Raw genomic sequence first — 15697 nt, 5'->3', positions numbered from 1 at the left:
TTCTTTCTATTTTCTACTCTATTTTATGCTGTTCTTTTATTTTCTATTTTTGTTCTTTTCTATTCTATTCTTTTATTTTCTATTATATTATTTTCTATTCTATTCCTTTATTTTCTATTCAGAAATTTGAATTTCGTCCGAAATTGATTATTTGGGATATGTTTATATTCGTTACTATTGCAATTTGGAAATTCGGATACATCCGAATTTCCAAATAATGAAAAATGTTTCCGAATTTTGATTCGGAACGAAACGAACCGCACATGTCTGCCAGGAAGTGCACTGTTATATTTCAGGAGGAATTCTATACAAAAGGTCTATTTTTCAGAGTGCTGCCTGGGCACAATTAAATTTTTCTAGATGCCCTCTATATTATAACAAATCTTCACCTTCTGAATTCAAGTCCACTTTAGGCTGGGTTCACACTTGTGCGATGCCAGACATTGCATGCTAGTCGCACCGCATTGCTATGCAGATCACATGTGATGTCTGTGCGATGCGCATTAAGCCATACAAACTGTATGGCTGAAATCGCATCGCATTCGCACAAAAATAGTGCAGGACCTTTTTTTTTTTTTTTTTTTTTGGTCCTTCACGCCTAATGCGTTCACACCTAATGCGATCTGCTTCCTGCAAAATTTGACAGTTCGCACTGAGATCCGATCTGGGGGTGTCATTAACTTTACTTTGACACCCGCAGCGGTTCGCAGATGTCAGTGCGAACCGCCGGCGAGTGACACGCGATGCGGAAACCCGTAACAGGAAACGCGCTGGTTCCCGCATCGCATATATGTGAACCGGGACTTACAAATGAATAAACTGCTTGGAAAAGTAGAAACTTTTATTAGCTAGTGTGAGTAGAAGTCGGTTTATTTACAATGGGTACTTATTGCTTCTTGGTTGTGCCCTCTATTTGACAGATTTGTAATCTGAACTGTCAGTTCTTTTCCTTGTTAAAGCTGTGACCACTGAATGCAATTATCTGATTGGTTGCTACGTTTCCAACAGTAATCGTTATTTGCTATCCTTATCTGCTGCAAAGCAATGCATCCCTTATCTTAGCGTTGCACAACTTGTGTTTGGCTTGGTTAAAAAAAAAAAAATGACCCTAAAAGACCAATGAATATAGAAGTTTAAGTTCTGATGAAAAATGTTAGAGAGAAATGTCAAATCCCTTTCTTCTCAGGTCAGTCCTGCAGGCAGTGGCGTCGCTAGGGGGTGGCTTTTGGGGCTATAGCCCAGAATCTGGGGCCCATAGCCCCGAGTCTCTGCAGGGATCCTCAAGGGGAGGGGAGGCTCTCTGGGGACCCTGATGTAAGTGGAGGGCTTTCTGGGGACCCTGATACAAGGGGGAGGCTCTCTGGGGTCCCTGATGCAAGGGGGAGGCTCTCTGGGGTCCCTGATGCAAGGGGGAGGCTCTCCAGGGACCCTAATGTAAGTGGTGGGCTCTCTGGGGACCCTGATGCAAGGGAGAGGCTCTCTGGGGACCCTGATGTAAGTGGGGGGCTCTCTGGGGCTATATACACACACACATGTATATTACTGTAGATACATGTGTATCCCCGCCCAAGCGTAAGACTTTCTTTACTACCCTGCTATGGGCTCTAGCCCCAGATCTTTTGTAGTCGTAGCAACGCCCCTGCCTGCAGGTCATGTGACCAACAATGATTTATTTAACTCAGGGCTAGGCAACCTGGGGCCCTCCAGCTGTTGTGGAACTACATTTCCCACGAGGCATTGCAAGGCTGCCAGTTACAATTACTCCCGGAGGCATGATGGGACTTGTAGTTCTGCAACAGCTGGCGGGCCCCCAGGTCGCCTACCCCTGCTTTAAGTCATCTCTGTCTGAGGGCTTGATCTTTTGGCAGAGCCAGTCTAGACAGGTTGATGCCCTTTTAAAGAGATTATGCCACTTCAGGCAAAAAACAAAAACAAAAACAAAAAAAAACAAGGTTTAGGAGTGTGTCTATGGACATGTTTGATCATTCTTCCAGAAGCACATTTGTGGCTCTGATGTTGGACAAGAAGGCCTGGCTCACAGTCTCCACTCTAATTCATCCCAAAGGTGTTCTATCAGGTTGAGGTCAGGAATGTGTAGGGGTATATTGTACCCCTACTCATTCACCAAAAATAAAGTCTCAAAAAGAAATAAAAACACAGACACAGTTTTCCTTTATTAAAAATAAAAAACAATGTCCCCGATGTAGATTCATCGCTAATCATGACGCCTGCCGACACTGCCAGACCCCCCCAAAAAAAAAAAAAGCTACACCCATGACGAAGGCTAACTGCCGACTGCCTGCTCTGCCGTTTGACGGGTTACAGTGAGGACAGTGCAGGCCAGTCACGTTCCTCCACCACTCGCTCATCCATGTCTTTATGGACCTTGCTTTGTGCACTGGTGCGCAGTCATGTTGGAACAGGAAGGGGCCATCCCCAAACTCTTCCCACAAAGTTGGGAACATGAAATTGTCCAAAATGTCTTGGTAAGCTGACGCCATTGGACCAGTGCACAATCCATACCAGGGCCTGGTATGGATTGGGGGGGGGGGGGCACAACATTTTTTTAAAAAATTTCGATTGCCGGCAATATTTTTTGTTTTCATTCAGCTGTCAGCGGAGAAGCCCGTTGACAGCTGATGACTCACCTGCTGTTAAGGAAGCAGTGGCCATTCCTTAACCACTTGCCGCCCGCCATATAACAAGATGACGTCGGCAAAGTGCTTGCGATATCCTGACCGGACGTCATATGACGTCCTCATGATATCAAGCCGCTGCGCGCCCCTGGGGGGCGCGCATCGCAGCGATCGTTGTTGCGGCGTGTCAGTCTGATACACCGCAACTACGAACTAGGTAAAGAGTGTCTGACAGAGACTCTTTACCACGTGATCAGCCGTGTCCAATAATGGCTGATCAAGATGTAAGCAGGAAGAGCCGTTGATCGGCTTTTCCTCACTCGCGTCTGACAGAAGCGAGTAGAGGAGAGCCGATCAGCTGCTCTCCAGACGGGGGGGTCTGTGCTGATTGTTTATCAGCACAGCCCCCCCTCGGATGCCCGCCCAGGACCACCAGGATGCCGCCTGGACCACCAGGGATGGCTACCATACTGGACCACCAGGTATGCCACCCTAGACCACCAGGGAAATGCCAATCAGTGCCCAGGCAGCTGCCAATCAGTGCCAAAAAAAAAATGCTTGTCAGTGCTACCAGTGATGCCTATAAGTTAAATCTATCAGTGCCAGCCATCAGCATCCATCAATGCCGCCTTTCAGTGCCCATCAGTGCCCAGCAGTGCCGTCTATTAGTGCCACCCATAAGTACCCATCAGTGCAACCTTTCAGTGCCCATCAGTGTCGCCTCTCAGTGCCCATCAGTGCCGCCTCTCAGTGCCACCTCATCGGTGCCGCCTTATCAGTGCCCTTCAGTGCAGCTTATCAGTGCCCATCAATGAAGGAGAAAACTTACTTATTTACAAAATTATTTAACAAAAACAAAGAAACCTTTTTTTTTTCAAAATTTTCAGTTTTTTTATTTGTTTAGCAAAAAATAAAAACCGCAGAGGTGATCAAATACCACCAAAAGAAAGCTCTATTTGTGGGAACAAAATGATAAAAATGTAGTTTGGGTACAGTGTTGTATGACCGCGCAATTGTCATTTAGAAAGTGATAGCGCTGAAGGCTGAAAATTGGCCTGGACAGGAAGGTGCGAAAGTGCCCGGTATTGAAGTGGTTAACAACCAGCTGTTCAAGGTGCCCTGATTGGACAAAGCTTTGCCCAATCAGGGCTTAGAATACACTGTGCGGCACATTGTGTGGGGGGCCAGGTGGGCAGACATCATGCTAAGCGCCCCACAAATTCGCGGTGTTCATCAAACAGGCGATGTTCGGGCTAAACTTATGCTCAGTCGAACTGCTCGCCAATATAAATAGGGAAGCGTACATTCTGCAATCCCCAATCTTACACCGTAACACAAATCACGCTGGTTATGCAATATTTATCAATTCAAATTTAGATTTCTCACTAAATCTTTTGGCACCATCGAAAAAAAGGCTCAGATGGTTGCCAGGCAACAGGATTTGAAAATGAAGACGTATGAGCGTCCCTCCACGCAGGGGAGCACGGTATTGTTGTGGTCACGTAGCTGGTGTCACCCTCAGGGGAGGAATGCGCTAAACCCCGTTCGTCAAATCTCATCAGGAAATTGTATACGAATTACCGCGCTTCAATTCATGGCGATAATGAGATTTGATAAACGCTTCGGATGCCCCCCAAGAGGACGAATCTAGGAGATGAGGCAGGGAAGACTTCCGAGTCAATGCTATTTTGTTGGCATGCAAAGAAATCACTACATGGCTAAATTTACTGGGCAAACAAGGACATTTTTTACACTTTAATGGGATCAGAAACTGTTTTTTTTTTTTTTTCGGTTTCTTTTTTTTAAAATACATTTTTCCTCGGGCCCTTTCCGTCCCCCTCCCCCCTGGTGTTATTTTCAGACTGACGCCTCCTTGGCCCTGCAGCCCCATAGGATAACATGTTTCACCTCCCAGCAGGCTGCAGAACCAGGGGCACAGGGCAGCAGTATGAAGCAGCCAACGTCCATCAGTGAGGAGGGCCAAGATGGCGGCACAGTGCCCATGCTATGCCACCTGAACAGTGAATTGCAAAAAAGAATTTAAAAAGCAACTTTGGAGAAAAAAGAAAACCCCCAAAAGAACAAAAAAACAAACAAAAATGGAGCCCTGTATTCAATCACATCTAGGCATTGCGGAAATTGCAATCGCAATTCGCGTGATAAAATGCGTTGCAATTGCAAAAAATTGCAACGCCTGAAAGAGGCTCCTGCTTCGTTTTGAGTGACAAGTTTTGCGCGTGGCTATTTTGCAGCGTGACAAAATCACGGCGTGATTGGGGTGGCGGCCCGCGTTTCGCGACAATTCTGGAATCGCGGGCAGAATCGCCCAATTCTGGATTCCGGAATGTCCAGGGATGAATGGAGCCTACATGTATTTTTTTAATTCAAACAGTTTAAAGTACCTGAATGTGAGCTGGTATCAGCCTCTGTACAGCAGGGCTGGAGTATGAGGCTACAAAAAAAAGAGGAAAGTGCACCAAAAATAAGCCACGTCCATAAATCATTGAGGATACAAAATAAGGTAGTACAGAATATTACCAGGGAGGCGGACTTTTTAGGCTAATAAACAGTGGAGAAAATATAGCAGTATAAAAAATATAAATTTATTGAAAAATACAATATCTAAAAAACAATGACAATTGTAACATATAGCATCTATGATTATTGTGCAGTGAGCCCTTGTATGTCTACGCGTTTCACCGTTAGGCGTCCTCAGGACCCGGCCAAGGTTCACAGATGAGACAGAGAAGGGAATATGTCTTTCTATCTTAAATTGGAATGCAAAATCATGCAAGTCACGGTAGCATGAGAAAGTTCAATCAGCAGTAAGAAAGTATATTAGATATAGCTAAATATCTCAGCAGGGGCATGTAAACAATATTCCTAATTAAGGGAGCAGCCATTAGAGGGAGGAGGGCCAACACCGAATGCACCACTTAGATCCTGGATTTAGTATCAGCAATGCTGAAGGCTCAATACAATCCCATCGCTGCATATTCAGGATACAAATAATCCAGCGTGCCCCTAGGAGACAGCAATACATGAGGCTACACTCACACCTGACTGTTTTGAATGGCGGGCAGAATCGCTGCGATTCCAAAACGCTCTGAAAAAATGACAAATTACACAACGTGCATTTCATATGCCATTCATTTTAACAGCACCGAAAAACATGGTGCGGTTCTGCCGTGATTGTCGCGTGACAAACAAGTACCAAAAGAAGTTCCTTAACTTTTTTGTGGGGGACAAGCTTCACACGATGCGGTTTGCAGCGATCTATCACACGACAATCGCGGTAGAACCACACTGCGTTTTTAGGTGCCATTAAAATGAAAGGCATCTGAAATGCTTGTTGTGCGATTTGTTATTTTAGCAGAGCGTTTTGCAATCGAAGAACCTTCCCCATTTGTTCAGCAGGGGCCAGGGCAGAAATAGGAATTATTTGCAAGATTACCATTTGAAAACAAAGCAAAGGAAGCTTGGAGAAGAAAACAAACTACAAAAGAAATCCCTCGCACCAGACAATAAGTGACACGATCTTAGTTGCATACTGCTGACGGTGAAATAGGTTCCTGGGAGACCTGAATTTCCCTGTGCTTGGTGAGACTACCTACCATCTGTAGTCGGTAAGGACCGCTAATACTCACTTGAGTGTGAATTATCATCTTGGAGATTTGCACTCCTTTTTGGAATTTTAGCTTCCTACTTTTTATGGACCCTTTCTGATTTACTCATTTATACTGTGTTCATTGGATTTGGGACTTTTTCCTTTCATCAATGATTTGCTATATGTTTTCTATCAATTATGGTTTTTTTTATCACTTATCACTTTTATTATTTTTCATGTATCCCGCTTATGTTCATTCAGTGAGAGTTTATTTCACCATTATTTGTGTGTATTGGATTTTTTATACTATTCATTATTTGTGTATCACTGTTAGTCATTTTGTTTGTGTGTGGTACCTGCATTAGTTTTCATTTTTGAAAGTTTTTTCACCATTTTTGAGCAATTTATTTATTACTTTATTTTATTAGCGCTGCATCTTGATTTATCACATAGCGTTTGAGTTTAGTATTAGACTTTTGGTGCTGGCTGCTTTTAGTTATTTTCTAAAGATCTTTTCTATTTAGAGCGCAGCGTTAACCCTTGGGTTTTGTTTACAGAAATAGAACTATTTAAAGGTTTTTGGGCGCACAGAGTTCAGGGCTCAGGAGTGCATAATGCACAGAGCACAGGGCACAGGAGTGCGTAATGTACAGAGCACAGGGCTCAGGAGTGCGCAATGCACAGAGCTCAGGGCTCAGGAGTGCGCAATGCACAGAGCGTAGGGCTCAGGAGTGCGTAATGCACAAAGCGCAGGCTTAGGAGTACGTAATGCACAAAGCGCAGGCTCAGGAGGATGTAATGCATAAAGCGCAGGCTCAGAGGTACGTAATACACAAAGCGCAAGCTCAGGAGTAAGTAATGCAAAGCACACAGACCACAGAGCACAGGGATCAGAAGTGCATAATGCAGAGCACAGGGCTCAGGAGTGCGTAATGCACAGATTGCAGGGCTCAGGAGTGCGTAATGCACAGAGCGCAGGGCTCAGTAGTGCATAACGCACAGAGCGCAGGGCTCAGGGTTGCGTAATGCACAGAGCGCAGGGCTCAGGATTGCATAATGCACAGAGCGCAGGGCTCAGGAGTGCGTAATGCAGAGCGCAGGGCTCAGGAGTGCGTAATGCACAGAGCGCAGGGCTCAGGAATGCAAAGCACACAGACCACAGAGCACAGGGCTCAGAAGTGAGTAATGCACAGAGCGCAGGGCTCAAGAGTGCGTAATGCACGGAGCTCAGGGCTCAAGAGTGCGTAATGCACAGAGTGTGGGGCTCAGAAGGGCATAATGCACAGAGCGCAGGGCTCAGGAGTGTGCAATGCACAGAGCACAGGACTCAGGAGTGCAAAGCACACAGACCCCAGGGCTCTGGAGTGCATAATTCACAAAGCACAAGTGTAGTATTTTGGAAATTGCAACTGGGAGCTGAAAATGCTAACTTGGAGTTTTTTGTCCATGCTTCTGGGATGCCCAAATGGCCTACAGGTATGAAAATAAAATGAATGAACAGTTTACAAAGCTGCACAATGTATTATTAGCACCTGGGGTCCCTTGACGGCATAGGCTATTTTCTGTGAAAAAATGAACCTAACTTTCAAACCATTGAATAAAAGCGTCACTGGGTATAGGTAAGGGTTTACAGCCACTTTAAGGGTAAAAGGATCAGACGTAATTCAGAAACACCAATCAGAATTGGAGAATGGCAAACAAAAAAAGCTTTTAGCCGAAAAGCTGCCCGAAGGACCTTATGCCGAAGCTTGCTGAACATCCACCTACCGAAAAGCCCAAGAAGCACTTACAGACCTAGTAGATTGCGCCTTGACAGGAAAAGGTGGTACATTGTCTTTAAAGTGTTACTGAAGGGTACTTTAAAAAAAAAAAAAACAAACATATTATAGTCACCTGCTCTGTGCAATGGTATTGCACAAAGTGGCCCGATCCTCCTCTTCTCTGCCCCCCCGCTGACGATCTTGGCTCCTCTTCTCCTCGGGTCCCCCGCTGATGATCTTTCCTTCTCCTCTCCTTGGGCCCCCCGCTGATGATCTTGCCTCCTCCTCTCTTCGGGCTCCCACTGATGATCTTGGCTTCTCCTCTCCTCGGGCCCCCGCTGACAATCTTGGCTCCTCTTCTCAGGTGCCCCTGCTGGCGGATCTTGGCTTCTCCTCTCCTCGGGCCCCTACTGACAATCTTGGCTCCTCCTCTTCTCGGGTCCCTCCGCTGACGATCTTGGCTCCTCCTCTCCTCGGATGCCGCTGACAATCTTGGCTCCTCCTCTCCTCGGGTCCCCCACTGATGATATTGGCTCCTCCTCTTCTCAGGTCCCCCCTGTTAGAGAAATTATACTTTAAATATCAGTTATGAAAAACGCCATTTTTTTATCATGATTTAGCTATGGACTAGTGATAATATGGAGTCAGCACTGTTTAGACTCAGCAATATTTAGCTTAGTGATAAGATGATTAGACTTGCAGTTTTTTGAATACATCCTATATTTTTGTGTTGGCTTGGGGAGTTTTCAAGTCAGTATTCTGTAACCATTGTGGATGAAGATAACAGTCTGTAACAGACACTTCCACCTTTCCTGTTGTGTCCAGAATAAATTTGAAAATACACGAGACTGGGCATGTTTTAAGACAGGAAAGGGGGGTGTCCAGGGCTTATAAAAAAGACATGTACCACAGTATTTTCTTCAGAAATGACAATGACTGCATGAACATGTAATGCAATTAATTTCTCTTGCATATGCAATAAATATTATCTTGATTCCCGAGGACAGTCTGAGACGGTGATTTCCGTAACAATTTGGTCCTTTGAGAGCCGGAAGTCCAAGTTCCCGAGACGCACTGGATCAACTCAGTGACCGATAACCGTATGGCAAAACTGTAAGTCCTCCGTCTCAAATTGGACGTTAAAGAGAGGCCGGTCCGCTGAACTAGTGCCTCCCGGGCAGCGACTTATCGGATCAGCACAAGAGACCGCTCTCGGGACAAGGTAAGATTTTTATTTTTATTTCTATTATTAACCTTTTGGGTTAGACTTGATTAGGAATTTAATGAATAAGGGATTTGAATACATACATACAATATAGAGATTGATCGAATGTTTATCTGTTTCTGTCCTATCTGCTTTACTCTTGTTGAGGGGAAATAAGTGGTCATGTATTCCCCATATAGATCCATCTGTGGCCATCCTGGATGGGCAGACCTAGTGACTAGCCCACGTTTTGGGAAGACGTGCTCAGGGCGACCTGGCGGCAGTCGAGCACTGCGGGTATTCTCTCTTGTGTGTTCTTGTTTGTTTCTCCGGGTTAATTGTCACATAAATACTCCTAGATCAAAACCTAAAGAATTCCCTGTTGATACAAGGGTGTGGCCTGATAGATTTCCAGGTAACAAACAGAGGACATTTGGCGGACCTGTAGTGTTCATGCCAGCCTCATATGTTGTATAAACCCAGAGCAGGCATATAAAGACCCTAGGATCAAAAATACTCCCAGATAAAAAAAACCTAAAGAACCCCCTGTTGATACAAGGGTGTGGCCTGATAGATTTCCAGGTAACAAACAGAGGACATTTGGCGGACCCGCAGTGTTCATGCCAGCCTCATATGTTGTATAAATCCTGAGCAGGCACATAAATACCCTTGGATCAATGACTGAAATATTAAATGTTTTGATAGGATGATAGAACAGGCGGGAGAACTTAGTCTCCTTGTAATTCTGTAAATGCTCTCTACAAGTTAGTGAAGTATTAAGTAACGATGAAAGAACAGTCAGGAGAACTGAGTCTCCTTGTTATTCTGTAAATGCTCTCTCTAAGACACCAGTGTTTTAGCAATACACAAGATCAGTAATCTAGAAGTGATATATCATGACTAGAAAGTCTGTGAGTGACTGCAAGTGATAAGATACTGTGTGCGTGTGTTGTGTCATTGTGAGAAGACATTAACAAAAAAAGGGCTCCGTGTGCACGAAAAACTAAATAGGTATGATCCATGGAAAATCTGTTGGTATGAATGAAGATGCTAAGTATATGTGTAGTCTAGACAAAGAGAATGTGGAATTTCTTAAGATGTGGAAAACAAAAGTATGATTTTGATGCGTTTTTAAATAAGGATTGTTGTGTAATACTGTGTAGAAAGCTTAAAAATTATGCTGGCACGAAAATAAGAAAACAGAAGAAATTAGGCCTTCCCCAGGCAAAGAAATGGCTTGAGGAGGCTAACCATAGGTTAAATTCAGAAAACCATAAAAAGACTATGTTTTTGGACAAAGAGGAGGACAATAATATGACTGTCCTCTGAAGTTTAGTTCAGCAAGTATTGACTGAACAAAACGTAACAAACCAAATGCACCCGACAGCTCCTGCACATACTTTGGAGAACTCTCCAACCTCACAGACAGTCGCTGCTCCCCCTCCAAATTCAACACCCGCTCCCAATTCCCTGTATCCTATCGCAGACCTGCAGTCCCCACTACTGTATGGGACAGAGGCATGCAATAAGCCACCCCCACTGACCCCCGACTATCGACGAATAACCTTTTTACCATGCAACCTGCCTCTCCACTGTTTGTTGTTCCCCCGTGGTCACCTGGGTCACCCACAGATGCAACCGATTCTCCTATGGCTGCAGCTAAACCCCCTCTCAAGATGACTCTTGCTGTCCAGAGGAGTCCACAAGGGACCCCCTTTACAGCAACTGTTACAAAATTTCTCGGGGACCTGTTGAACAAATTGATATCCCCCTCAGCTGGGGAACAAACAGAATGTGGAGAGAAAGAGTTTCCACTAATTGAAGTTCCCGACCCTAGGACAGGACAAAATGTAGGTGGTATAGTAGTCCCCAACACTATGATGGTATATCGCCCCTGGACCCCCGAGGATGTTAAAAAAACTACTGAAGGGGTACCACATGCCAAGATCAACATAGCTCAAATCAGGTATGGTATCATGGGGATGATTGCTAGCTATCATCTTAATGGGCGGGAAATAGAGCAGGTCATCAGACAGATCCTGGGTCCTGACTGGCATCATGTAGTGGGAGATTGGAGTGGATTAAACAACCAGGGAGTGGTGTTGCCTCATGATGATGCAGCGCTAGAAAACAGGAGAAATGCTCTTATAGCAAGGATAGAGAATAGATGTATATGTCGAGCCGACTGGTCCATTATAAATCAGTGTGTACAGGGAGAAGAGGAAACAGTGGACAATTTCATTGTTAGGATGAGGGAGATTTTCAATAATCACTCTGGAAATAGAAGTCCCAGTAAATCAAGTAAACGATAGCCCTTATAAGCAACAGCTAAAGAATGCAATCTTGAAGGGGCTGCTTGCCCCTATATCAAGTTTGTTACCAAACACATGATCAACCATAGGATCTGCAGACTTTAGGAGCTGATTGAGTATTCGAGGCATGCTGAGCGGTGCTTCCAATCAAAAAAGAGTAAAGAAAGGGAAGGTGCTTATGGTAGGTGAAGGTAATGATGTGTATGTCATTGAGAAGGAGAACAGAAGGATGGGAAACACCTGAACAAGGCCCTGAATTCAGGACTATGAGGGGAAAAAGAAGAGAGGGGAGTGTTTGCTGTGAGGTAAAAGAGGGCATTTGGCAAAAGAATGCAGGTCAAACAGAGAGGAAGAAGCATGACTAGAAGATGTTGGTATGTCTGCAGAGAGAGAGATACAGAAGAAAATGATGAGAAAGAATCTGAAATTTTGGATGTGTGCACTGTTGAAACTTGTTTGCATGCTGAAGTCAAGTCAGAAATAACCTTGGTTGTGAAGGGTAGATGGCTAACATTTCTCTGTGAGACTGGGGCTTGTAGGACCCTAATACACCCCCTGGATATGAAAAAGGTAAAGAAAAAGGTGTAGTATATGTAAAATCTGCAAATGGGTTGATGCACTAGGTCATGTCTGAAGGCCTTACTGTGGAAGATCCACAGACAGGTAAAAAGGCTCAGTGTAAAATTGTAATTTCAACTAAATGTCCTGTTAATTTGTTGGGTAGAGACATGTTGCACGCTCTTGATATTTCTGTCGTACCAGTGGAGGGAGGTCTCAAAGCCCATCGGCTGTGTGAAAAACAAATCACAGCCGTGGATAATGAGCCCTGATACTGGTACAGCCTGGAATTTGCAAACTGAGGGATTAAATATACCCAAAACCCTGGTAGAAATAATTGACGAAGAGCCTGTGAGGAAAAGGTATAAGGTCCAGACAAACCTCTATTGCACCATGTACAGAAAGACCTCTTTGCCTGATAAGTCCTATGAGAAACAGTTAATGAGTCTCACTAACACTGAAGTGTTCTTAAAAAGCCTGGACTGTGATAAGGAAGGAAATAGCGTGGCTACTTGTCTCCTACCACAGCCTATTCTGCAAATATACAGGCAGGATACTGTACCTTGTGTTTCGGTCACTCGGAACCCCAAGGTATCATGGCATGAGCTAGGAGAGCTTATCACGGACTGGGTCCAACTGACAGATGAGAAACTAAAATCCCGAGGGATTCAGAGATATAGGAAGCATAAGGGAGGGAAAGATGGGTGGAGACTCGTGAAGGATTTACAGGCGGTCAATAGGGCCGTATTAACGAGGGCCCCGGTGGTCCCAGACACGCATGTCCTCCTGAACGAGCTCTACCCAGAGAACAAGGTATTTTCTGTCATCAATAACAGTAATGCTTCTTTTCCATTCCCTTACACAAAGACAGTCAGTTCTGGTTTGCATTTATGTACATGAAAAAAAAAAAGGTACACATACACTAGGTTATCCCAGGGATATTGTGAAAGTCCAACTACCTTCTCACACGAAATTTCCAATAATTTGTCTCGGTTTGTACCTCCCAGTGGGAGTTAAATTCTCTTGTATGTGGATGACATTCTGGTAGTGGCTCCTTCGGAGCGACAATGTAAAATTACCTTGGTTCTGATGCATTTCCTCACAGACCAAGGTCAAAAGGTCAGCAAAGACAAATTACAACTGTGGAAAGAAAAGGTGAAATACCTGGGTTACATTTTATCTCAAGAAGGTAGACTTTTGCATGAGATCCGAAAAGAGGCCATCCTTCAAGTCCCCAAACCACGTATCAAAAAAGAAATGATGTCATTTCTTGGCATGGCAAATTTCTGTAGAGCATGGATAGCAAATTATGCTACGGAGGTGGCGCCTCTTTCTGATCTCATCTATGGTTCACTAATGTCTGCAAAAGATTCCATTCAGTGGAATGTGCAAGCAGAGGATGCATTTACGAAGGTAAAGCACCTCATTGTGGGTTCCTCTGTGCTTGGCCTTCCCAATTACAGTAAAACCTTTTATCAGACTGTAGATTGTAAGAAAGGATCTCACTGATGTTTCCTTTCTAGATGCTGACATTACCTTTTTTTGTTGATGGGTCTTGTAAAAAGGACGATAAAGGGGTAAATCAAACGGCATATGCTATAGTAACACATGACCAGGTCATTGAAGCCAGACTCCTTCCCAGTTCCTACTCTACACAACAAGCTGAAATTATTGCCCTATCCAGGGCTTGTAGTCTAGGGGAAGGGAAGAAAATAAATATTTATACAGACAGCCAATACGCTTTTTCTACTATACACATATTTGCCCAGCAATGGAAAAATAGGGGTATGATTACGTCCACAGGTAAACCAATCTCACATAGAGATCTTATCCTGGCCCTTCTAGAAAATGTACAGAAACCAACACAAGTGGCTATTTGTAAATGTACAGCACACAGAAAGGGAACAGATCCAATTACTCTAGGGAATGCACTAGCAGACAAGACCGCAAGGGAAGCTGCTACAGGACAGCAAATAACACATATATACTGTACAGGTCCCCAAGAAAATGATGAGGTACAGAAAGCTATTGATAAAACATGGTTATCAGAAATGCAGAAAATATCACCGGCAGGTGAAAAACAAAAGTGGTTATCTAAAGGGGCAACGCTGGCCAATGGTATATACACATGTACAGAAGGTAAACCAATCTTACCTTCATCACTGTTTAGATATGCTGTGTTATTGAGCCATGGGCAAGGCCATATCTCAAAAGGAGGGATGGTACAGGGGATAAACAAGGTGTTTACAACATATGGGTTTACGAACGACTCTAGAAATTTTTGCCTCGCATGTTCGCTTTGTAACAGATACCATGCTCAAGGTGCCCTAAGACCCTTAGAGGGCCATTTCCCACAACACCCTTATCCCTTTCACACGATATGCATGGATTTTATTGAATCGAACAAATGTCAGAATAAAAAGTTCTGTCTGATTATTGTTGTCATGTTTATAAAGTGGGTGGAAGCTTTTCCTATGACACACCCAGATGGGCAGTCAGTGGCCAAAGTACTAATCAAAGAGGTGATTCCACATCAAGGAATCCCCTCTGTGATTTACAGTGACAACGGCTCCCATTTTGTAAACCGAACAATACAACAAATTGGTAAATGGTACAATATTGACCTAGAAAAACCACTGTGTCTACCACCCACAATCTGTGGGCACAGTGGAGAGACACAATGGTACCTTAAAGAGTAAACTAAGAAAATTGTTGGAGGAAACAGGGAAAAAAAATGGGTTCAGTGTTTGCCAATGGCATTATTGAGCACAAGAATTACCCCTACTGCTAAAGGACTAGTATGAACACCATATACTATACGCAATACTATATGGTAAACCTTATTATATTCCACAACTAGCCACCATTCCTCTCCCTGAAGAGGAAATAAACTTGACTTGTATAATAAGAATGTTTTCATAAAATATTACTGGGTTAGAATGTGTAAATGAGAAAAAGAGCTACCCTAAGACTAAAATGCAAAGTATACCCCCATCAGTACAAGCATTACCAGGAAATTTTACTGGTTTCTCTAACAATGACAGGAATGGTACAAATGTTGGCACCCTATCCCCTGAATACTGTGCAACTACAATCCTTACTACAGACATTAAGTACCAACTAAAATGGTTTCAGGAACAGAAACGGCAATTGGCTGATGTTTGGTGGCTGTGTGGAGATAAGAGACTAAGGCCCAGACTACCACCTAGATGAGAGGGTAGTTGTGCCCTTACCCGATTGCTGCTCCCCTTTTATATAGTTCCTATGAGTGATAAATCAATGAAACTACCAGGTAAATGTTTTTTTAAGTGAATTAAGCGAGAAACACCACAAGGATCATTTGACAACCGAGTTTATATAGACGAAATAGGTGTTCAACGAGGAGTTCCAGATGAAATCAAAGCGCAGAATCTCATAACAGCAGGACTCACCTCACTCTTCATATGAGTCCAGCCCAATAAGAACGTCGACTGGATAAACTACATCTACTACAACCAGCAGAGGTTTGTGAAGTACACCAGAGATGCTATCAAAGGCATAGCAGCACAATTAGACGCCACCTCTTTGACAGCTTGGCAGAACCGTTTAGCATTGGATATGTTGCTGGCAGAAAGGGGCGG

Source organism: Aquarana catesbeiana, linkage group LG01 (assembly GCF_042186555.1).
Source record: "Aquarana catesbeiana isolate 2022-GZ linkage group LG01, ASM4218655v1, whole genome shotgun sequence".
NCBI lineage: Eukaryota > Metazoa > Chordata > Amphibia > Anura > Ranidae > Aquarana > Aquarana catesbeiana.
The sequence above is the reverse complement of the archived record's forward strand: the minus strand, read 5'-3'. Positions refer to the sequence as shown.